The 25393-nt window shown below is 38.4% G+C and overlaps 1 long non-coding RNA gene across 1 annotated transcript in view; it reads left to right on the forward strand.

Annotated features, from left to right (window-relative positions):
* The first annotated feature begins 17626 nt into the window (after positions 1-17626).
* The window catches only part of LOC123362507, a 7772-nt gene continuing 5 nt past the window's right edge, over positions 17627-25393 (forward strand). Inside the window, exons 1-4 of the long non-coding RNA XR_006576463.1 lie at positions 17627-17774; positions 18987-19033; positions 21836-21899; positions 25264-25393. The exon at positions 25264-25393 is cut by the window's right edge and continues 5 nt beyond it. This is a non-coding gene — a long non-coding RNA (uncharacterized LOC123362507). The remainder of the gene's footprint in view (positions 17775-18986; positions 19034-21835; positions 21900-25263) is intronic.

The following is a 25393-nucleotide window of genomic DNA, read 5'->3' on the forward strand; positions in this document are numbered from 1 at the left end:
TCTTATATCTGAGCCACAGTCAGAAAGAAGAATGAGCTCCTACACCTACTGAAATGTAATCAGGTCAATCTCTGCGGTGTGGGAAAATTCCCAGCGCGTCACATTTTACAGTATTCTTAATGCTGACTCCTCAAAAGAACATACAGAATGTGGGGCTGGGAAGAGGACAGGGATAAAGTCCCTGCCATGGTGTTTGCAGTTTGTTCTCGGCACGCAGTGTCTCTGGAAGGGCTATCAATCTGATTCTGTTTCTCAGCCTTTCCTTTTCACTTCCTAGTGGTGTCTGGCTCCGAGGTATTTATTTTGGTGGCTAAAAGCACATTTTCCAAGTGGAGGGGGCATCCCCCTTCCCTCACATCCTCACCCCTCTTGATTTGTAATGCCACTCTAATAAGGACCATGGTCTGCTTTCCACATTGCTTTGTGTTTGTATTCAGAGTGAAGTAAAGGGATCACGACTGAAGTTAAACTCTCCAGATGATTTTGTTGGTATGTTTTATCAGTTTCTGGGCAGGAAACTCCTTTTCGGCTACATTTCCAGCTGAGAATAGAAAGTGAAAAGGGCAGAAAGCCTGATGTGAGATAGAGCAGTCCCTTTTCCAGTGGAGATGGAGGATTTACCTCACAGTTTGAGAACAAATTAGAAACTGACAATGTGTCAACAAAGAATTACTTGCTTTGTCTCAGCTAATGTTTCAGAGAGGTTATCTATATCCATGCAGCAACACCGCAAACAAGCAGCAGGTTGCTGACAACTGATGTAAATAGCTACAATTCTTCTACTCTCAGGGTCATACATTACTAGCATCATTTTCTTTTTTTTTTTTCCATATCAAGCAGTTGGTGGAGATAGTGCTTTGTCGTACATATATACAAATGATTTCCCAGTCAATGCAGACATAAAGCAGAATTTTTTTTCACATCTTCAAGTGCCATTCTGTCAGTGAGTACACATATTCTACAAAGACCCCAACAATTTCTTTTTACTCTTTTTTGGGGGGGGGGAGAGGGAAGGGTAATGGAAATGGTAGAGATGGTTTAGGAGAAGACTGATTTAGAATAAATCTGATTTAAAAAAAAAATATTCCATTGTACATATAGAGACATGACATAATATAAACATAAAAACTAGTGTTATCTAGTGGCTAAAGAGGAGGACTTAGAGTAAGGAGATCTTGGTTCTGTTCTCACTTCTGCCACTGGCTCTAGATGTGACCTTTGGCAAGTCCTTCTTATTACTTTCTCTCTATTATAAGGACATGATAACTTTGCCATAATACACAATACAGTTAGAATTACATGTCCTCTCTTGTAGGTACCACACACACTCAAACCTTGAAGTTAGAATTAAGGCTACACAGTACATTTTTTATCAATTCAATTGCAAAAAAAAATCCAGGAAATTACCAGTTAAGCCAAGATTCACCTCAACACCAGCCTCACTTCACAGACTTTACCACCAAACCATCATAATACCCAAACATTTTCACAGACAGGTCCGCTCCATGACAAACTCCCTTTCAGTTCATCATCTTGATATATAATGAATCCCAACGCATATGTCCAATTCTTCATGATCACACTCCAATGCCCAATCTGAATTCCAACCTCAGCTAGAGTAAAATAAATTACTCGCAGACACGTGTGTAGTGGCAATGCCCATAATGTGTTCTTTCTAGAAGAGAAAGCATGAGGCTGAAGTTGAGGCTGTGCATTAGAATGTGACTGTGAGGAATTGGATGTATGTGCGGGAGGAGGAGAGTACTAAGACATTGGCACTTGAAGGGCTCCCACACTGCTGCCAGTTGCACCAGGGTATCTGAAGGAGCAATAGTGGGGAAGTAGGCGCATGCACGCACGCGCACGAGCACACACACACAGGGAGTCTCCTATACAGCCAGCTGCTCCATCTGAGCCTTCTGTGCAGCCTGACTGCTCATAGTCAGAGATGGTGTGGTTGTTTCATAGATTCATAGATTCTAGGACTGGAAGGGACCTCGAGAGGTCATTGAGTCTAGTCCCCTGCCCTCAGTGTAAGACCAAATACTGTCTAGACCATCCCTGATAGACATTTATCTAACCTATTCTTAAATATCTCCAGAGATGGAGATTCCACAACCTCCCTAGGCAGTTTATTCCAGTGTTTAACCACCCTGACAGTTAGGAACTTTTTCCTAATGTCCAACCTAAACCACCCTTACTGCAGTTTAAGCCCATTGCTTCTTGTTCTATCATTAGAAGCTAAGATGAACAAGTTTTCTCCCTCCTCTTCATGACTCCCTTTTAGATACCTGAAAACTGCTATCATGTCCCCTCTCAGTCTTCTCTTTTCCAAACTAAACAAACCCAATTCTTTCAGCCTTCCTTCATAGGTCATGTTCTCAAGACCTTTAATCATTCTTGCTGCTCTTCTCTGGACCCTCTCCAATTTCTCCACATCTTTCTTGAAATGTGGTGCCCAAAACTGGACACAATATTCCAGTTGAGAGTAGAGCGGAAGAATGACTTCTCGTGTCTTGCTCACAACACACCTGTTAATGCATCCCAGAATCATGTTTGGTTTTTTTGCAACAGCATCACACTGTTGACTCATATTTAGCTGGTGGTCCACTATAACCCCTAGATCCCTTTCTGCCGTACTCCTTCCTAGAAGGTCTCTTCCCATTCTGTATGTGTGAAACTGATTGTTCCTTCCTAAGTGGAGCACTTTGCATTTGTCTTTGTTAAACTTCATCCTGTTTACCACAGACCATTTCTCCAATTTGTCCAGATCATTTTGAATTATGACCCTATCCTCCAAAGCAGTTGCAATCCCTCCCAGTTTGGTATCATCTGCAAACTTAATAAGCATACTTTCTATGCCAATATCTAAGTTGTTGATGAAGATATTGAACAGAGCTGGTCCCAAAACAGACCCCTGTGGAACCCCACTTGTTATACCTTTCCAGCAGGATTGGGAACCATTAATTACTTCTCTCTGAGTACGGTTATCCAGCCAGTTATGCACCCACCTTATAGTAGCCCCATCTAAGTAGTATTTGCTTTGTTTATTGATAAGAATATTATGTGAGACCATATCAAATGCCTTACTAAAGTCTAGGTATACCACATTCACCGCTTCTCCCTTATCCACAAGACTCGTTATCCTATCAAAGAAAGCTATCAGATTAGTTTGACATGATTTGTTCTTTACAAATCCATGCTGGCTATTCCCTATCACTTTACCACCTTCCAAGTGTTTGCAGATGATTTCCTTAATTACTTGCTCCATTATCGTCCCTGGCACAGAAGTTAAACTAACTGGTCTGTAGTTTCCTGGGTTGTTTTTGTTTCCCTTTTAATAGATGGGCACTATATTTGCCCTTTTCCAGTCCTCTGGAATATCTCTTTGTATCTGCTGAGTGTAGCTGGTGAGGCAGGCTGCCGTACTGGTGAAAGGAAGTGCTCACAGACCTTGACACCCCATTGGCTTATCTTTGCAGATCTGAAGGAATGTCTACTCTCATCGTGGTGTGTACAGAACAGACACTGCACACCCAGCTAGCACAGCTTAAAAACAGCAATTTAGACAGTGAAGCATGGCTTAGGCGAGTACATGCCTGAACCCTTGGGAATACATTACATGGCTTTCTATACACCCAAACCTTAGCAGTGTAGTATCCCACTTCCCCCTCGATTCCAGATCCTTTCCCTGCTGCAGGGAAACACTTTAGCAGCGGGGAAAGGCTCTAAGCAGAGGGGAGGCAGCTGGAAAGGTTCCAGCAGCTCCCCACTGCCTACCCACTGCCAGAGCCTTTCACTGCCATGTACAGCTACACATCACAGTGACCAGTGTGGACATGGTGTGTAGCTTCATGTATAGAGCCTGTATTCTACGTGTCTTCTGTAAAGGTAGATAAATCCTCAGATTATGACAAATATGGGGAATAACTACTTTTGTGTTTATGCTTAAAATTTAATAAGCGGTCTGTTTCTGAGTTGTTTTGTGTGTGTGTGTTAGTAGTGACTGTGATTGCAGGACTGTGGAAAAGATGTATAATTTCAGGGGGAAATTCATAAAGTGCTCATTTTAAATGTTTTCTCTGACAACGTGGGTAAATTTTTGACTACAGATATATTATAAGTTCCCCTAAAGAGTGAGTGCTTTAAATATGGAGACTAAATTCAATCATTAAAATGTGAAATCGAAGGATTACAGTGCTGCTTGAAGTGCAACTCTCTGCTGCTATAATTACAGCATCCCAATTGCTCAATGTTTGTTTACCTAGGAGAGAGGTGGATTGTAAGGAAGGTGAAGAGTGTTTCTATCAGTCTAAAAGCAAATAAACTGAATTTAGTGCTGCTGAAAGACATCAGATTGACAGTCTTGGAAGCTAGATTCTTCTCTCTATCCACAGTATAGCTGTGGCATGAGCAGAACCAGTGCAATCTTTCCCCAGGTCACCCCACCAATGTGCCTCCACTACGAATAGGAGGAACCACCTCTAGAGGAGGTGAGGTATTTCAATCACTGTTTGTTTGTTCCTTGGCCTCTGCTGAAACTACAAGCATGCCAGTTGCTGATAACTCTAATGGTGTGTTTCTGATATGGAAACCTACACTCCAGAGATCAGACTCTGAGTAACAGTGTACACTATTTAATCTAAGCCACTAACTGCTACCAGATATTAATGGCCTTTAGTTTATACTGACCTCACAAGCCAGATCTCAACAAGCAGTGCAGATGGAAGTTTGAATGCTGTTCATTTTAATGGTACATAAGTAGAGAGAGACTTGACAAACTTTCAGAAAGATTCCAGCAAACCTTTACCCTTTTGTGGCCCTTAACAGAAAGATGTTCACTTGTGTTTTACAGGTTTTTCTCCAAATCTTTATGTGGCTCCTTTGTATACTTTATAATTATAGAAACAGAATCTCTTAAGCCTATTTTGTCCTTCAATACAATAAAGCAAAAATATCAATTCAGATAATGAGGCACACGTGTGCCTTGAAGGCACACAGTAAAGTGTTCTTTAATGGTGAGCCCAGAGCTATTCGGCACATTTCTGTAATTGTGCTACATGAGGCAATTTCACTATATTCAATGGCCCACATGCTTACACTTCCCCTGCAGTGGTGTGACATGGTGCAGTCTGGTGGTTGCATACTAGGCTGTAATAAATAACAAGCAGAAAATAATGGTGAGCTCAAGTAGACAGTCAAAGATTTTTTAGTTCAGTCTTCTGTATGTCTAATTGGGGTTCTTCATTTATGCATTCTCTTTAAAGTAGCAAAATTCATTCCTCTCACATTTTTTATTCATTTTAATGGGAGGTTGTGGTTGCTTTTTTTTCTCCTTCACAATATGACAGTACTGGTGAATGCCAATGACACATACCTTGAATCAATTCCAGACAATCGTTTTTCAAGTAGCTTAATCGTGTACCAAATACCTGAACTGTACTTTTTTTTATCAAGTTAGCTGAATATTTATTTATATTTTTGCAACACTGGTAGGTAACGGGACAGGAGAGGCATGTCATTCCTGCCCATCCCCAATAAATATTGCTGAGCACTTATTACCAACTTAGATTATATTTCTTACATTGATGGGCCATTATTATCACAAACATTTCAATTTGTCTACCAGAATAACATAGTTTTAAACATATTAGGGAGACATAGCTGTCAAGAATTTCTTTGCAAGTCAGAATTCTTAAATAAATTGGCATTTTTGCCATCTTGGAAGTAGGTGTTCAAAGACCCAACAGTTCAGAAATAAGTACTGATTTGTGCTGCAAAAGTTGTAGACAGTTTTAAAACTGAGGTTATCAATTATTCCTCAGTATATTTTTAATTTTTAAACCTCCTTTGTCTTTCTCTAGTCTACCTCATAGCCTGGACCTCTTTGTATTTTCTTTCTTACTTCGTTCGTCACTCCTTTTCTGCTCTTTCACAAAATCTCCTTTCTTCTGAGAGAGCCTGCTTCTTTGCAACTGCTACCACTCTAAAGTAACAGCCTTACTTTATCTCTGTCTGTCAGTTCTCTGGACCTTTTTATATCTCTTCTGAAAACCATTTTTTTTCTTCCTTCCCCCCCCCCGAATCTTTTAATTCTCTCTCTCTCTCTCTCTCAATCTTACTGGCTTTTTTAAATTGTTATTTATCCATCATATGATGTCTTTACACACATTTTTCTATATATCCTTTAGAGTGTAATGCTATAAGTTTGTTATATCATACCCTGACTCACACATTGAACTTTTTGTATACCATTTGGGGGATACATTTTTCCGATCCTCCAATTGGCTTTCTGTGGATATACTCATGTTTCTGAGCAGAACCTTGTTGAAATCATGTAAGCTTCTCTGATTAAGTACTGTGGCTTCCAATATGTTTGTACTACATCTAGTACTACAGGATCCTGGTCCTGATTCACCGCTATACAGATGATAATGCCACATCTGTAAATTAATCCCCATTGTATTCAAATGGAGCTTGAAAATACCAATAATTTAGTGAGCTCTATATGGTTGATTTTTGATCACCAGTATTGTATGCCAAGTGTTATAATCACCATCAAACTACTTAAAACATTATTTAATAATTTAAACAACTTTCCTTTCTCTCCTTTAACACTTTTGGTCTTTCTGAATATACATATTCTCCTTATCATAGACATAATGACAACACATCTCTCCTGCACTCTGACCTTGACTCTGCCATTGGCAATTGCATCTTCATTGAAGATTTAAAATTAGACTGATCAAAATATTATTAATCATATCAAAGGGAACTATCCTATGTTAGCAGGGGAACAGAGTATATCACCTGACTGATATTTCCTGTGGTTAAATTCAGCTATGCTTGCCACCCCCTATGTTAATTTGAAATATTCAGTTTTCTCACTGACTCATCATTTCAATCTCTCATTTGTTGACTCTTTATCCCCTTTACCAAGCCCATTTCTTGATATCTACATTTCTTCCCCGCCTCCTCCCACCCCCAAGCAGTTAGAACATAGGAACATAGGAGCACAGCACTGGAAGGGAGTTCCAGCCCCATCAAGTTCAGTTGAGCAACTTGCTCTATACATTGGTGTATACCTCCATCTTTACCACCTGCTCGCCAAATCCACTAACCAGCTTTAAGAACTTAAATCCATCTGACATTCCCGGAAAGAGGGTTTTTCTTGCTGGAGTTCATTGTCCACTTAGATGTCGGAAAAGCTAAGTTTACTACCTACCAAATAGCTCTCTTAAGTTTCCTCCCTAAATCCCAGTTTCTCTCAATGGTCATCTCTTTGGATGCTAATAATTTTCAGTTCCTGCCCTTAAAAAATAACTGAGCATTCAGTTGTGATAACTCTCTTATTTGGTTCACTAGCCTGGTTGTAAAGTTCCTTGAGTCTTCTGTTGATTTGCAGCTGGTCCAAATATGTTTAGTTAATATGTTGCTGCAAAGCCAAGGTATTATAGGAAGCCCTTTGGCATCAGCATTTCTGGGGAACAAAATATTGTAAGTGAACATGAAATGAAGTGATTTGTAAAATCTGATCAACGTTTTACCCGCTTTGTATTTGAGTATAGTCCACTGCTCTTGTATCAGTTTGTATTAGATATACATATTCTTTTCCTTTTTAATTTAATCAGCAACTCCCCACTCTCCCATCACAACTCCTTCCCACTTCTTTCTGTCTGTTCCTTGAACCTGGTTTAGCTAATGGCAATGCTTATGAAAGTAACACCTTTGAGCAAAGCATATAACTGCTGATTATACTATTTATTTCCTTTTAATGTGTCAATAAAAAGGTAATTACATTTCATTTGTTTTTAAAGTTATAATTGGCTTGGAGGGAAAAAATTGCCTGCTGAAACCAAAACTCACAGATTAAAGTAAAAAGAAAAAACACTGAAGTTGCATTTTTAAAGTTTTTACCATTTTGGGTTTTGTTTTTTTTAAATAAATGAAGATTCTCTGAAATGATTATTTTGAAAATGTGAGACCACTACCGCTCTGTTATACAGTATGTTGTTCCAATGAAGTGATCAAGCACCAAAGCGATGAGTCCTGTATGAATGTCAGAATGGTTACAGTATAAATAATGATAAATGTAAATATATATCTTGTGTTACTGCTGCAAATCCAAATTCCTTCAGTTGGTTCAGGGTTAGAGTAAATGACTGACAATATAATTATATATAATTATACATATAATTTCACAAGAAAAAGGCCTTCATACTTTAATGGGACATTTCCCTTTGCTATGTGATCCTTCATGGACAATACACCAGTGGTGAAATTGTGGCCCCACTAAAGTCAATGGCAAACTCCCATAGACTTCTGTGGGGCCAGGAGTTTGCCCCAGAAACAGATAATCTGGGCATGACTCTCCTTTACCTGTTATACACATATAATTCTACTGACGCCAGTTGTTATTCCTCATTTACACCAAGATAAGTCAGAGCAGAATCAGATTCTAGGAGTGTTTCTTCATGTGTCACATTCCATAAATACTCTCAGAATTATAATGACTGCACTCTCCTCTTCATCAGATTGGACATTGTATTCCTCTCACTTGGGGGATGAGCTCTAAAATGTGAACAAACTTTGAATGGAAATAACCAGTTATAAATTAACACTTTTGTGGCTCTGCTTGCACTAGTGGTAATTGTTGCTAGCTGTGTGTTTTTTAACAGAATTATTTCATATTATTTCTCATAATGTGGTTGCTAAAATGCTTGCATTACTGCAGTGTCCACATATGATGCCACTCACTGTTGTAGCCATGCATGCTGTATTCACACTTATAAAACATTTCTGATTCCTTTGGAAGGGAAGGGGGATGTCTGTCAGTAGCTGTGTGAACTGTAATACCATATTCTGTGGCTTCTACAGAAGGCTGACTACATCGTAGAATCAAGAGCAGTCTCTATGACTGTTGAGTGTCAGTGGCCTACACACAGTCACTTGGGTTAAGTAATCTGGAGTGTACAGAATCCTAATTAAAAAAAATCAGTTGGAATTAGCTAGTAAACAGACAATTCCAATTGTTAATCACTTTATACTTTATTTAATATAGACTAATTTCCTGGGAAAGATTATGCAGTATTTTTAAAATTAATAATGCTATACAAAAATATATTGAAATGATGGAAGCTATTTAAATACTGATTGTTTCATCAAGAACTTTGTCAGTATTTAGCATATGTGCCATAATAGTCTGTGTACAGTAACTGTAAAAGTCCCTAGCCCCCAAATATTTTTTTAAAAATTATGTGGTACAAAATGAACTCTGAATAATAGTAAATTAAATTCAAAGCATTCGCTAAGCATGTTGAAGACACCTTCTCTGATGTGATATCAGTTCTGGAAAAAAAAAAGTAGCGACATATTGAATAATAGAGAGGGGTGGGCATGTCTGCTGTCTGTCTGTCTGTCCAGGGTAGGTGCAGGAACTGCAAACACATGAATGAGTGAGCTTGAGAGTGGCACTTTTTGACAGAGTTTCACCCTATGGATGGAGTCAATCAAGTGGGGAGTGAAAAATTCATTTTCTGACAGGGGTGTCAGCGGAATCATCAGGAGCTGATGACAACAAATCCATAGCTAGGGAGAAAACTGACAGGGTGGAAAACAAGAGGCTCTGAGGCTGATCCTTTCTTTTCAGCTGTCCAGAACATAATTTCACAGCAATTATTGCCCCAGCTGGTTATACTATCTGCCGGCCTCAGAGTCTGATCTTGTTACTAGACACACACAAGAAATCAAACAAAAATGAAAAAAAAATGTTCTGTCATTTGAATGTAGAAATTATCCCCCCCCCCTTTCCTCCCCCATAATCTTGGGCAAGGAGGGAGATGGTAGAGATGGATAATTGTAAACTTTAGAAGAATATGAAGTTTTTAGTTCAGAGTATTGATGAAAGAGATGAATTATTCTAAGGCTTGGACTACAACACTGTCAGGTTATAAAACTCCCCCCTCCGTCTGATAGGTAAAGTATTTCTGATTTACACAGTGGCTTTAAACTGAGCTATAAAACCGAGACTAAGTTTTCAGCAAAGAGTATAAAGGGATAAAGATGTTTTAAAGCAGTAACTTTTTGTTGTTTGTTGTTCACATGTTAAGTGCACTCTGTGGAGTAGAGTGACGAGGGTCCCATTTCTAACACAGCATGGAGTGGGTGATCTCGTCAACTGTAAAATGAAGCCATAAGAGCACAGCATGAAAATGTATTAGCAACAGTTAGATAAGGGAGACCTCAGCAAGGCGTACACACTTTCAATTGGTGAAATAATGCTTGTACAAATTGTTTTTGGTACATTAAGTACCTTTCACAGCCAAAATTAAAAAAAGAAAAGAAAAGGGGGGTGAAAAAGCAGACAAAAATAAATAAATAAACACAGAACTGCACATACAAAAGTCAGAATGAGTTTCTTCTCGTGAAAAGTAATTTCATGCAGAATTTTTTTTTTATTGAAATTGTTCCCAAGTTGACAGATCTTGTGTACAATGATAAATGACAAAGTCCTATGCAGCCTGTCAGAGTGTGCTGAGGGAAATCGCACAAAAACTCCCCAATAATAATAATAAATATGCGTTTCTGCAAACAGAAGGTATTTTAAGCTAGTAAGCACAGTGGTCTAGTAAAGTAGTATTAAACAGCAGTGAGGTGAAGCTGAGAAAAGATTTATATATTTGTATTAATCTAGCAGCTCTTTACTGGCTATGACATGCTGACAAGGAAACAAGGGTTATGAAAAATGATCTGACACTACACTGCTAAATCTATGAATTTCAAAGTGCAGAACAGTCTGTGGCTTGCCAGAAATGAATGCCTGAGCTATTTCAGTGATTGTTATGGAGAAACTATGAATATGATAACGAACTGTAAATGCATTAGTGCTATAAGGAGAGTTAGTTAACTAAAGTGACACAAATAACACTGGGATGTCACTTTGGAAAGTTGCACAGTTTAGAACAGAACATTAAAGGTAGCTCAGTCAAATTAGAACACTTAAAAAAAACCCTCTTCTGTTATGAAAAATGTTAATTATAATAATAATAAAACACCCTTATGGAATGCTGATAAAGGGAGAGCTTATCAGCACAAAATGTGCGCCTGATTCTAAGATATGCTGAGCACCTGAAGTCAATAGCGTTACAAGTGCTCAGCACCTCACAAGTTCAAGATAATTAAATAAGCTAGCTGACTTGTTTGAAAAAGCAGCGTGTGAGAGATCTGAGGGCAACCCAGGCTTCTTTAACTCCTTTAGAGCTGACAGATTGTGTATATATTGCAAACCCCATCCCCCTTTTTTTTTTCAGAACAGCTTCCTTAATATCAGTGTAGCCATCAAGACCTTTGAGCTACGTGAATTTACACTGGGGTTGGAGCACCCTCTGGGGACATACCAGGTTGCATGAAAGGGATGAAGTAAAATGGGAAAAGCCATCTCCACTCAGTTCCTAATTAAACAGAGTTCACACAGGAAATCATTGTCCCAAAGTGTTGATGTTCAAGAGCTTCTGATAATCCCTGATGTGAAGAAACACAAGATTGATCTGGAACAGTTTTGACTTTCTGTTGGTAATCTGGTATTCTTTCAGAATGGTGGGATTGATCCTGAGCACCTTGAAATCCCCACAACTTCTATAGGAATACTGCATACTTCAGCATCTCTCACAACCAGGCCAATTATCGGTAACTATTTTTCAAAGATAACCTTGGACTTAATCTTGACACTTTTTGCAAATTTGACCAGATTCTGGTGTATTTACTACAAAGTTAGTTGCAGTATGGCTAAAGCTCAGAGTCTTACCAATAGCCTATTATATATCCCTATTTATAATTTATTCTTAACATTTGACTGAAGGCTGAAATTTACTTTATGTCTTGGCATTAAAAAATGTATTTTGCCATTTATTTTTAATAAGTTAATGTTGGTATTTTCCCCTCCAAATTAAATGTTATTAATTATTTAATACAGCAGTGTGAAACAATGCACCTGGAATGCAGAATCTTCCTTAAGATAGGTTGAGTTAAAATTCTCTTCAACTGGCAAATATCAACTCAGTTTTAAGGACAGTATATGACAACTGGGTTATGCTATTCCCCCAGCCCTTCATCAGTCCCTCCCGCCTCTATCCCCCTCCCCACCCCACCCCATCTTCCCTTAGTCACTTATCTTTTGCTATTTCAGGGGAGCCTGGTGGCCTGTTTGCTTCCTTTTCTGTCCTAGAATGGGGTGGGTGCTTGTGTGGTTTTCAGTTGGGCCCAGAGGTTATTGCTAGATCGGGGCAAAAATTTTCAGCCAAAACTCAGTAAAAACTGCAGATCTGGCAGCACCGAAATCTTTTGCAAATTCATGTTGGATGAATAGTTTCAGTTGGAAAAAACATTCTGAACAAATTGGAATTTCTTTTGGACATTTTCAAAATGAAATATTTTGATCTTTTGGTTTTGAACAAGTATTTATTGCAATATGTCCTTTAATTTTATTTGAAAGAAAACACTGTAAAAAAATGGTCAAAATCAAAAAAATGTTTTTTGAAAATATTGAAATATTTGACCTACCATTAATTTTTCAGTTCACCAATTTTTTTTTAATTCTGTTTTTGGGTTGACTCAAAAGAAATTATTTTATTGCCAATGAACCAAAAAATCTGGTTTTTGTGCAGCAGTAGTTATTGATCCTCATGTCAGGTTATTGTGAGGTGAGAAGGTGACCCAGGTTCAGTGGGTAATTGTGGACACATGCAGCCTATAAGGCCATTGAATATTCTCTCCTCCCTTATCCCCCCCCCACTCAGTTTGGCCCATGAAAGTGAATATTTTTAATAAATCGTTGGCACAGTATCTAAGTGTACAAACGACAAGTGAATTACTGTAGTACATTTTCAGGGATTGAGTCAACCTCTAACCATAGAGAGTTGGGAGGAAATTCTCCCAGGTTATCCCATAAGGCATATTGCAGGTTTTTTTCCTAAATCAGATGGTTCTGGCTACCAGAGATACAGGAGTAGATGGATTACTGATCCATCCTAGGGTGGACAAGATCCAGAGGCCCCCTGCTTGGATGAGAGAGACATATTCTCCCAAATTTGTATTATTCTGTCAATGTCACTTTTTAATGTGGCTGTGGCATCTCCTGCATTCTCATTTTCATCATACTCCATCACTCACAAACTTGTACAATATTATTGTATACATTCTAGAACTGTGGTTTAGAACTATCTTCTAGCCAAATTAGTATTTTATTGTAAGCTAGAATATGGTGGGGACCTAGAGACATGGATTTAACTACACAAACACGAAAACTTGGGCAAAATCCAGGCCCTATTGAAATAAATGGGAGTTTTGTTATTGAATTACTTATGACCAGGATTTCACCTCCTGTCTAGCACATAGTTTTTAAACATATTTGAAAATGATTGTGCTAGCTCCATGCTAGTCCAGTCACACTGTCTTTGAAATGTGAGCTCACAAGGTTTAATACTTATCAAGGGCAGGGCTTTAATATTATGTATGTTTGATTGTAGCTGTATCTATTTCTCTTAAGGAAGGTACTGTCTCTCCTGAGACAGGGATTCTGGTCTAAGAATAAATAACTAAAAAGAATTTCTGCTACTGTAGAATATTGCATTGGGAAACTTGGAGGATACTGGTTCCCAGCTGCACTGTTGCAACCTGCTATCCCTACTTTATTTTGCCATCAGTGGTATTTGTGTGCTGATGCCCTCTTCACATCTACTTCACCTGGTATACAGTGGTCCTGAGATATACACACTTGAATGGTTAAGACCTCTTTCGCTCAACCCTGGCAAAGAATAATCATTGTCAAAGGGAATCAACACCATTATCTTTAGCAGAAATGTTTGTGTAATATCAAAAAATTACAATTACAGCAGTAATATGATAACAAAGGGCGAAATTCCACTATCCTTACTCACACTGAGAAGTATCTTACTACAAACATACAGGACCATTGATCACTCAAGGTGTAAGTTACTATTCAGTGTGAGAGAGCAGAATCTGTCCTACATTATTTAAACTTTGAAACACGCATCTTTCCCTCATTATGCACTAATGAAGTTGTGTATGATTTTAGCATCTGTAAGCAACATATTTTTAATAGAATTTTGTAAGCTTGATGTCTCTTTAATTGTCTGTATATTGGTATGTTCACAGTACCTCTCACTGTAGTATCTATGTGCTGTACATGGGTTATAGAAAAGTGCTTTTCCTAATCTTTAGTATAGTTAAAACAATGAGGAGTCTTTGTGGCACCTTAGAGACTAACACATTTATTTGGGCATAAGCTTTTGTGGGCTAGAACCCACTTCATCAGATGCATGGAGTGGAAAATACAGGAGCAGGTATATTTATACATAGTACATGAAAGATGGGAGTTGCCTTACCAGTTGAGGGTGTCAGTCTAACGAGACGATTCAATTAACAGTAGAAAAATCACCAAGGGAGGAAAAATCACTTTTGTAGTGGTAATGAGGGTGGCCCATTTCAAACAGTTGACAAGAAGGTGTGAGTAACAGTAGTTTTTTCTAATGTGCTGGTTCTTTATTGTTGTCTGAGTTTGATTATCTACCTTGGTCTTATACTGTCCTCATCACCATAGCATACAAACACCTTCCAATAGTGCATTAAGTGACATGATTAACATCTGGTATATATGATTTCTTCTCTTCTCTCTCATCCAGTTTTGCAGTGTAACCTGGAGCTAGCACAGGTAGGACTCTTCCATGTCGCCCCAAAGATGTTTGAGAGCCATTCAAGGCTTTTCCTTCAGCTCTTTCAAGTTTACCTTTGGGCTATTAGCTATATTTCCCTGGATGATTGTTACAGCCATGGTGGGGATCCTTGACAGTTGGGGTAGTTAGCCACTGCCTTATGCTCCAGAAGACAGTCTCTTTGTGAATTTTTCATCTAGATCCAAATAAAGCAAAGAACTCTTGTTCACAGCGGACATCATGGACTACTATGACCAGGTCATCTTCTGAAGGAACTGACACTTTTCTCTTTTGCTGGAGATGGAAAAAAATATTTTTGTGACTGCCACTATTTGAGGATCCAGGGTCAGTAATGCCTCAACCTGGTATGACCTGAGGCTGCAAACTGCCTTATTCAGAAGGTGCCCATCATGGCTGTTTGGATTTGTTGGACAGAAATGAACATAGCCAGTTTGGCATAATTTTGTTGACTCCTGCCAGGATACACAGGTAGATTAGGAGTAACTGTGACTGATAGCTCAAATAATATCAGAATAATTGTTTCACCTCTGTCCATCACCATGAAGAGGTCATCAGTGCCATCAGCCCTTTTTCAGTGCTGTGACCTAGCCGAAAGCCAGACTGGGAAGGGTCCAAGATATCAATGGAAGTTAAAATGTCACTTGAAGACCATTCATAATCACCTTCTTGATGATTTTGCAAAACTGGTTGGAAAATGGTTCCCAGAGAGTAGTTATCAGTAGTTCACAGTCATGCTGGAAGGGAATAACGAGTGGGGTTCCACAGGGATCAGTTCTGGGTCTGGTTCTGTTAAATATCTTCATCAATGATTTAGATAATGGCATCGTTTTTGGACAATACCAAGCTGGGAGGGGCTGCAAGTGCTTCGGAAGATAGGATTAAGATTGAAAAAATTTGTTTGTTTAGTCTGGAAAAGAGAAGACTGAGAGGGGAAATGATAACCATTTTCAAGTATGTAAAAGGTCGTTACAAGGAGGAGGGAGAAAAATTGTTTTTCTTAACCTCTAAGGCTAGGACAAAAAGCAATGGGCTTAAATTGCAGCAAGGCAGGTTTAGGTTGGACATTAGGGAAAAACTTCCTAGCTGTCAGGGGGGTTAAGCACTGGAATACATTGCCTAGGGAGGTTGTGGAATCTCCATCATTGGAGAATTTTTAGAGCAGGTTGGACAGACACCTGTCTGGAATGGTCTAGATATTACTTAGTTCTGCCATGAGTGCAGGGGACTGCAGTAGATGACCCCTCGAGGTCCCTTCCAGTCCTATGATTCTATGAAAATTACAGTCTTGAAGATTTAATATTTACAAATGTACTTCTAATTTATACTTAGTGTTCTCTGTTTATAGACAAAAATAATCCAGTGTAAGAATGTTTCAGAAAACTCGTATTGGAAATTGATGATTTACTATGTAAAAATCCAGCCCCCAAATGTGATGTGCCATCAACATAATGGACCAGATTCTGATCTCCAAGGTATGGCTGTAAATCTAGAGTATTTCCACTGACTTTAGTGAAGTTATTTTAAATTAACACTGGTGTAACAGTGACAAGAAATCTGATAGTAAGAGAGTAATCTAGAGCTGTAGCACTGGGAGCAAGAAATAAAAAACAAACAAAACATACCTTTGACATGGGGCTTTTCTGCTCTGGATGACATCCAGAGTCAGAACTAAGGCTCTCCTTTTCTTGGTCCAAATGGTATTATCCACTGCCAAACACAAGGCTTACTTCAGCCAAGAGAAATCAAAATCAAGTGAAAATAAACAGTGCTAAATTAGTCTCCTGTGAAAAGTGCAGTCCTGTGATATGGTTAACACAGTCCTATTCCTACTGTCTTCATGCTGCCTGGGAATGTACTAGTTGTGATACTTGCCTCTGCTAAAAAGAGGAAGCAGAACTCTTCCTCATTCCCTCAGAGAGCTCTTAAACTACTGCCCTTTCCTGTCAATATACCCTCTTCCTTAAAAAGAACAGGAGTACTTGTGGCACCTTAAAGACTAACAAATTTATTTTAGCATGAGCTTTCGTGAGCTGCAGCTCATGTTTGATCTTTCCTTTCCAGCTTCCCCAGCCTAGTTCCCTTAGAAGACAGTTAGCCTTTTTCTTACCTGAGTTAATGTGATGTGCATACAACACTGGCCCAATGTTTAATTTCTTACTTCATTTCAATGATGCTTCTTCATCTTTCAGTTTCTGAGTAATTTTTTCAGTCCTAACCTCATGGTCTTCAAAATGTCAGTTCTCCTTCCTGAGAAAAGAGTCTGCATTCTAATGAAAAGCCCAGCATAATCCCACAAAAGTGAAATGGTAGCATAGACCGTGATAGCTTATCATCCAAAATTGGAGCCTCTGGTGGGATTGTATTGTCTAAAAAGAATGCCATATTCTACTTTCTGAATGGAATGCTGTGCTTACCTGCAATTTACAGTGCAGAGGGAAGAGTTAACTTGTTTTCATTCTTAAATACGCTTTCATTATTGTTGTTGTTAATATTTTCCCTCCCTAAAGCTCTTCCCATTACTGACCATCACAAAGGTCAACATTTCTGAAACTGTTCAGAGTGCCACCTCTTTGAGACGTCAGAGTCTGGGATCCTTCATAGCCCTTCTTAATCTTCAGAGAGTCAAATCCTGAAGTCCTAATGCAGGCAAAATTCCCATTGAATGCAGCTATACTTGCAGATTGTTTCTTCACTAACAAGAATCATTTTGGAAGTGGTTGTGGGGTAGAGAGTGGGGAATATAATTTAGGATTAATTAATTAATTAATTTCCCATATTAATAATTCTTCCTATCAAAGTGATTAATAGAGTCACTCTTCTAATTCTTGTTTCTCATTTGCCAGTGTCGTCTTTCCCTCTCCACTGACAGTCATCACAGCACTTATATCTGAAAGGAGGAAGGAAAGGAGTGCTAGTGGCTCCCTCTAATGCAGCTCTCCCATATCCAGTTCCAAGTGAACAGAACCTCTCCTGAGACCACATCCCTCACTTCTGCCATGTCATGCCCAAGTCTGCAGTGAATGGGTCAGTGAGAGCCCCACAGGCAAGGTCTCCTGCATGGCAGTGCGATGCTGAAATTGCAGTGTTTGACAAATTTAAAACTTGCTGTTTGTTCAGTCACTAAAAACTGCACCATTAGCTGGTTTTTCAGATTGCATGAGTGCAGATCATTAAGTGTTATTACAGTATTAATTATTAGAAATGTCCTGTACTAGCCAAATTAAATTGGGATAGTCAACGACCTGCAAGTTCCCAATACCACGGATAATTTAACACGATATCTGCCACACTATGTAAGGTATCTTCACATGTCAGTCACATTATTTCACATTAAGTATCAATTTAAGATTTCTCTCTAAAAGTTTAGAGAATAGGTTATATTTCCTGTAATGATTATTGAGTTGAAGCAAACAACAAACAAGACTATTGTGCAGGGCTGATATGCACTTAAAAAGACAAGAGTTAAAAACCCACAGATAATTTAATACTCATGTACTATGTGTGTTTAGTTATAATTAATGTTTTATACTGTGATGTACATCCTAACTGCAATAGTGATTTTACGTGATTTCTGTGCCTAATAGTCTGTGCTGAATTGACAGAAGAGATTGAAATGAACAAGATTATTTAAGGCTAATTCACCCAGAATTGACTTAATATCTGTCAGAAGAGCAAATGCTAAATACCATCCACTGCCCAGAATTTTATTTCAGTAAAGCGGATTTAAGAATCCCTTCTATAATACTTGTAATACTGCTGAATGGACCTTAGGTCTCTCAGTTACCTCCCTTCATTTGTGTGTTTGGGAATAGTGTATTACTGCCTTCATACTGTAGTTATGCCTGACAAATAGTGCTTGACAACCTCAGATTCCAATCAAGCTGGTTTGGGTTAGTGGGACTTTCCTTTCATCGAATATAAATGTGTGTGTACAGTGACTGTCCAAGCAGTGTGACACGTACAGCCTGTGTTCAAGTTTTCAATTAAAGCTTGTCTTTAGCTATTTGAACATGTTCCTCCTTGGAAATGAGGCTCAGAAAAAAAAAAGAGAAAAAAAGCAAATATTAATAGAAATTATGATTTGTCATCAGCGAAAACTGTCCTGCCAATAGCCCATATCCCGGTATGATTCCACATGCCATTTGAATTAATAGGGGGGTTCTGTAAAAATCAACCTATACTATAAGCATAACAGTCTAATCACGCTTTCTGTTGCTTCCCTGCCTTTCTTTTTAGGTGGTGTCGATAAATGGCATGGACTTCCACACTCAAACATCCTCAGAGTAAGTTTTCCTTTCTTTGTCAAGCAACCACTGCACTTGCATTACACTTCTCACACTCTCACCACACATAGCAAATATTGATTTTGAAACTAGTTGGTTTCTAGAAACATTGGTTCTAGAAGTAAGCACTGCTGTGTGATGTACCCCTGGCCTCAACAATTCCCAGAGTCTGGGATTCCAAACTCTAGGTTTGTCTACACAGTGGGTAACGTGATTTCTGGAGGGCACTAGGGTATATACAGATCAATTAATGTGCTTTAGTTAGTGCATTAATGCGCTTTAGAAATCACACCTCTGTAGAGCACATTATCTCACCATGTAGACCAACCATCTGTCACCTCCTTCTTCAGGACTGCAACAGATAAATATTGCCCAGAAGGTCTCAAATTGTAAAAAGATTCCATTCTGGACCCTGAAAAAACTTTTGAGTAATATACAGCCTGCCTTTTAGAGTTTATTCTCATCTATTGTAGTCATAGCCTGATCTAAAGCTTTTTTTTTCTGTTATGTATGTTTTCATGATAGATCTTTTTTGTCAGACTTTTAGAAATGATGTAACAAGGGCATAATCTCCTATTTGCCCACTCTTTGTGGATTCAAGTTGGTTTACCACGGATGTCAGAAAAGAATTGGAGCAGGATGAGGGAGCTTTTATAAAGTTCTACACCAATATTCCAGAGATGGGTTTGTACAACTTTCTGCCACCCTTCAATGAACTTGACAGTCTTCACATCTGTTCACAATACGTCTGTTAGTCTATAAGGTGCCACAGGACTTTTTGCTGCTTTTACAGATCCAGATTAACACGGCTGCCCCTCTGATACTTCACATCTTGAGTTGATGTGAGAATAGGAACCCATTGGTTTCTGGTGTTTGAGATGGTGTGACTGAAAGAATCCCTGTCTTCATATTCTACACACCATTGTAATAATCTTTGTACAAAATATGCCTTGTGCGGTATCATTTGAAAACTAATAACTCACTGGTCAATAATATCATGTTGAAATGTATATATCAACTGTGTATGAAAAGTTATGAATTTCCCCTGTATGATGTAATTAGCACACTTGAAAATCAGACAGCCTCTGCCTAGGCAAAAGTTGTTAAACAGGCCTATCCTAAACAAAGGAATGAGTGTTTACCTCAATTTACATATAAATACATATAAATAGGAGATGGCAGGAAACAGAATAATTTACATTTTAGCAAAGGAAGAAAGAGCATGGAGCCTCCTTCATCACCAGACTCCATGTCACTTTCTTCGCTTTTCAGCTAAACTTTACTCTGAAGGGTGACCTTCAGAAGAATCCACTTCAAAGGTTCACTGGACTATAAAAGAAAGGGGCTGAGAACCCCAAATTATCTTTTTCACCGGCTAAGACAAAGGCACCAGCACCTTTGGGGCTCTGGGAAAGATCCTCAGTGAGGAGATTGTCAGTCACCATCTTGCTGGAAGACTGTGAGTGAGAAAGGCCATCTGAAACAAAGCCTTGACCCAAAACTTGCTAGATTGTTTTAGACCTTTACATGTATGTTTTCACTTCTATTTTCTTGTAAACATTTCTGACTTCTCTCTTATACCTGAATTCACTTAAAATCATATAGTCTTTTGTTAATAAACTTGTTTTATTATTAATCTAAACCAATCCACTGCTGTGGTGAAACTGAACTGTTTGGTAACTCCAGTTAAAGTAACAATTTGTTGAATATTGACTCCTTACAGGGGCAACAAACCTTAATATTTGAACTGTCCATGAGAGGGTTGGATAGTGCAGAACACATGGTTTTTTGGGGGAAAATCCAAGACTAGGAGCGTGTTGGGGTTACCCTGCAAGTAGTAACTGAGGCCAGTGGATGTCTGGAATCAGAGTTGCAGCTATACACTTGTCTGGATTGCAACCCAAACTGTGACAGATGAATCTTTAGCTAAAAAATGCTCTGCAAGGACCATCCAATCAGCCAATCAACTGGCTAAGACATAGCAGACAGGGGTAATTTGTTCCTCATCTTTACTTATACTGTAGATCTTTTGATGTACAGGAAAAGAACGGTAAATTGAAATTTAACACTATCGTAAGCTTCTATAGAGCACCCATCATTGATATATATAAGTATTGCATATGTAAATTAAATTATCATTTCACCTGAACATAGATTATTCTGCCTTGTATCATCTCCTGAATATAAAAAGCTCTGTGTGGGGTGAATGTACCTATACAACCTTCCAGCTATGGTGGAAAAGTTTTATCAAAAGGTGGGTTTTACAGTGTGTTCTAAATCTGGTCAGAGTTTGTTGATGGCAATTTATAGAAAGTAGCACAACAGTTTTATTTATCTGGAAAGCTGCCATTAAAGATTCAGTAAACATTAAGAAATTTAGGAGGAGAAGAGAAAAGGACTCTATTTACTTCAATAAAAGATATTATATTCTGGTTCTGCAATTTTGTTTGTTTAAGAGATAATAAGGGTCATAGGGATGGGGGAAAAAACTCAAAAAACAAAACAACTCACCTTTACAGCCTCTACATAGCACCAATCATGAGGGAAAAGTTTGAACTACAGCTTGATTCACAGGTAAATACAGCTGCCTATATTGTTTTAGAGCCAGCCTTGTGTAATTTGTAACCTGAACTCTATGGGTAGTAGAAATCGAACACTGAAGAGACAAACCAGAACAGGGACATGAGGATCTGTCAGATCTGGAGATTTTGGTGAAACAATGAGATTTTTTAAGGCAGAGTTGTCCATTTATGGAGAGATACAAGGGACCTTTGACATTATACATTTTGCATGTCTCTAAAGGTGGCTAGTGGTATCAGCAGAGTTCATTTGAACAATGAAACCCACAAGAAGTTACAGGAAACAGGTAACACTTGGATCTAAAATTATTATATCAATTAATCTAGGAAATCAACTCTTCCTTTAATAGCTTAAGGATTTTTATGCATAATGTACAAGAGTGTCATCCTGCCAGTCCATTGTGAAATAACAAGGATCCTCCAACAGAACCTTCTTTTAAATAATCCCTACCCTTTGTTAATAAACTTGTTACAAAATATTAATATATTCCGATAAATTTAAGGAAAATCATGCAACAAATTCATTTAGCAACCATAAAAGTAGAGAAGCAACCTAGCCTGAACAAAGCCAAGCAGCAGGAAATTTATGCTATGAACACCAATTCACACCTGTTAACTACTGTGAATAGGCTGTAGACAACACCAAGCATATCATTTAAATGGACTTTTCACAACTAGGTGTGCCATTAATTCACTGATTGGGGTCATTGAATCTGTTCCTAAGCAAATGTCCCAATTAAGTAGCTGTGCTATTTATCAGAGGTGCTTATTAAGTTGATTTGTGAATGTGTGTTTGTGTATGTGTATCTTTTCGTTCTACCTATATAAGTAATAAACAGCTGTTTCTAAAAAGTGTATTCCCACTAGTAAAAAATAAAGACATACTTGAATCTGAACAGTGTATTGATAACATAGTGTAATAATCTCTGCACAGAGGATGAGAAAAAAAAGAAACAAAGCTCTATTAGGAAGGAATAAATCACCAGGCACTGAGAGTATAAATGCACAGTCTACCTACAAAGATGACTACAGAACTATCTACAACACCAGGAAATCATGTTTTTATTTTTTGCATTATTTGCCAAAACTGACTAACTGTGAAGCTTAATTATGGGTTTGATTTTCAAGAGTGTCATATGCTGATTAAAACAGAGTGAAAAGGGGCACAAATGAATTAGTGCCCACTGTGTGTGGGGTTATGTTCAATCACTGAGGATGCTTATAAAGGATCAATGAACAGGAATTCATTATATCCTGACCAAAATTAGCCATAAGCCTGGGAAAGATGCTTATCTGCAGTCCAGCTAGGTCTATGAGGGTTAAATTATATATTGTTTTTACTGTTGTTTCATTTCACAATACTGCAAAAGTCCAGGCAACATTTTGTCAGAAAAAAACAATAAAGAATATGAAAAGCCCATCTTCACAGAACATTGGACATTGCAAAACAACCTACAGCTATTATCGGATATATCAAAACTGACAAGTAAAACTTTGGCTGTTGATTGAACAATATTTCACATGGACAGCACAAGCTCGTCCGCATTCACTTTTAAATGGAGCTGCTTATCCTGGAGAACTATGGGTAGGAAGTTTATGAGCTTAATTGAATTGGTGGTATTTGGATGATTGAAAAAATTGGTGACATTGCAAAAGTGGTTGTTAGATTTTCAGGAGCAAAGCAACTCCCTTTCTCAATACTGAGCTCCAGGAATGGCAGTGGATTTGAAGAGATACCAATGCTGTTCATATGCCTTTACAGGCATTCAGTAATGGGTTATGGATCAATTGTTAATGTATTTGCAATTCATTTTATCTTACCTTAAAAAAAAAAAGCTCCTAATGCTAAATCTTAATGGATTGACACATACATTAGTTCCCATGTCCTAATAGACCCTCTTTTTTCCCCCAAGAAAGTGTTTTGTCTCTTTTGACATCTGCTGCACTCACTCTATCCCCCAAGCTTGCCACACACATACACCTCCCCTGATAAATGCCAAACCACTGTTTTATTATTTCCTTTAATTGTATGACAATGACATCTTTTTAAGACAAATAATCAAACCCATTGTAGAAACGATTTTATTGTTTATAATGTAGAGTGCAAGTGGGGAAGGGGGGAGGGGAGAGGAAGAGAGAAAAAAGGGTAATGAAAAACAGAAGGTAAATATCTGTTATACTGAAGATACATTTAGGTTACTATGATCCTTCCATTAACAAGAAATGTCTCAGTAGTAAACTAAAGAATTTAATAAGATCCTATTTTAAACATCCTGCATTTTCAGCCATCAACCTGAAATTGCCCCAGATATCTTGTCCCTGGAGGCACTAAGTCCTGAGGAAGGGCTGAAATGGATGCTCTCTATTGCCAATGTTTAAAAAGTCTGGAGGTAGCCCCACTGAAGTCGATGGGATTTCAATCATGGCACTTGTATTTTTGTTTTTTGCTGAAATTTCATGGCAAGCATTGTTGATCAGACACAAGGGGGCTCTTTCCAGGACATTACAATCAAATGTTAAAATCATCACCTATGAAAAATAACACCTATGAAATTTTTGTTGCGATTCTCTTGGTCCAAGAGTTCATGGTCCCATAAATAGATTTACTATGGTATGGTATTCCATCATTAGGATGAACCTAGCTTTGCCATTAAAAGTCAAGATGACACAAGCAAACATACACACCACAAATATAAAATTGTCTTTATGAAATTTCACATGCCACATCTCATTCCAGGATAAAAGTTTTCTGGGAAATTTTGGTTAAAAAAGACAAGGTGTTTTAACATCAGTTTTTGAAAAGCTGCCTCTACAATGTTCACTTCTAACCAGGGCCAGCTCTACCATTTTTGCTGCCCCAAGAATGGACGGAATGCCGCCCCTTAGCATGTGCCGCCCCAGGCATGTGCTTCCTCCGCTGGTGCCTGGAGCCAGCCCTGCTTATAACAATTGTTCTGTCTTTTGTTTACTTGTAACATCTCCAAAATGGCTTACCTTACAAACTAGTAATTTCCTGTTTGTTGCTGGCCTTATTAAGATGTGCCTTTCAGTATTTTTTGATTATGTTAGTAAGGAAATTACAGATATATAATTAAAAATATAAAAGCAGTTTGCATTAAAGTAGGCAGGGAAGTGACCAATAAGCAACTCATTAAAGTATGGTTATGAAAAGGTGCCAGTAGGAGGTAGAGTATAATACAGTGAAGGGAAAAGAAAGAGGCTAGCCTAGCTGAGCCACACCATCCCATGACACAGGTTCAGAATGCAAGGGAGGTCCTGAGCAATAGAAATAATACTGCCTAAAAGAGCCTTTGTATTTTAAGGGCTGCTTATTTTTCCAGACTGATGTACAATTAAGCCACTTTTTTTTGTGCTGGGTTCTTTGGCTCAGATAGTTGAAAGCTCCATTTCTGACTCTTTCTATGTTCACTTGGGTTAAAAACTGCTTTATACAGGTGTGTTTGTGCCTTAAATTAGCCGGGTGTGGAATTTTTTTTTCAATGTTCAATGTTCCTCCCACCCCCTTTTTCCATTGCCTGCCACGTAGCATGGGCTATATTCATAGCTGTTTTCACATGTATGCACAGCAAGGTATAAAATTAATTTTAAATGTATATACATGTATATTGACCTGTTACTGGCTCTCTCCAGATGGGAGGAAAATATGAAGAGGCAGGAGATCAGAAGAGGGCATGGTGAGTCCGTAGTAGACTGAGAGGAAAATGGACTGGGGACAAGGGCCTGGGTGCCATGGGGCTGTGCTATCTAGTCTTATAATAAG

Source organism: Mauremys mutica, chromosome 2 (assembly GCF_020497125.1).
Source record: "Mauremys mutica isolate MM-2020 ecotype Southern chromosome 2, ASM2049712v1, whole genome shotgun sequence".
NCBI classification, from domain to species: Eukaryota; Metazoa; Chordata; order Testudines; family Geoemydidae; genus Mauremys; species Mauremys mutica.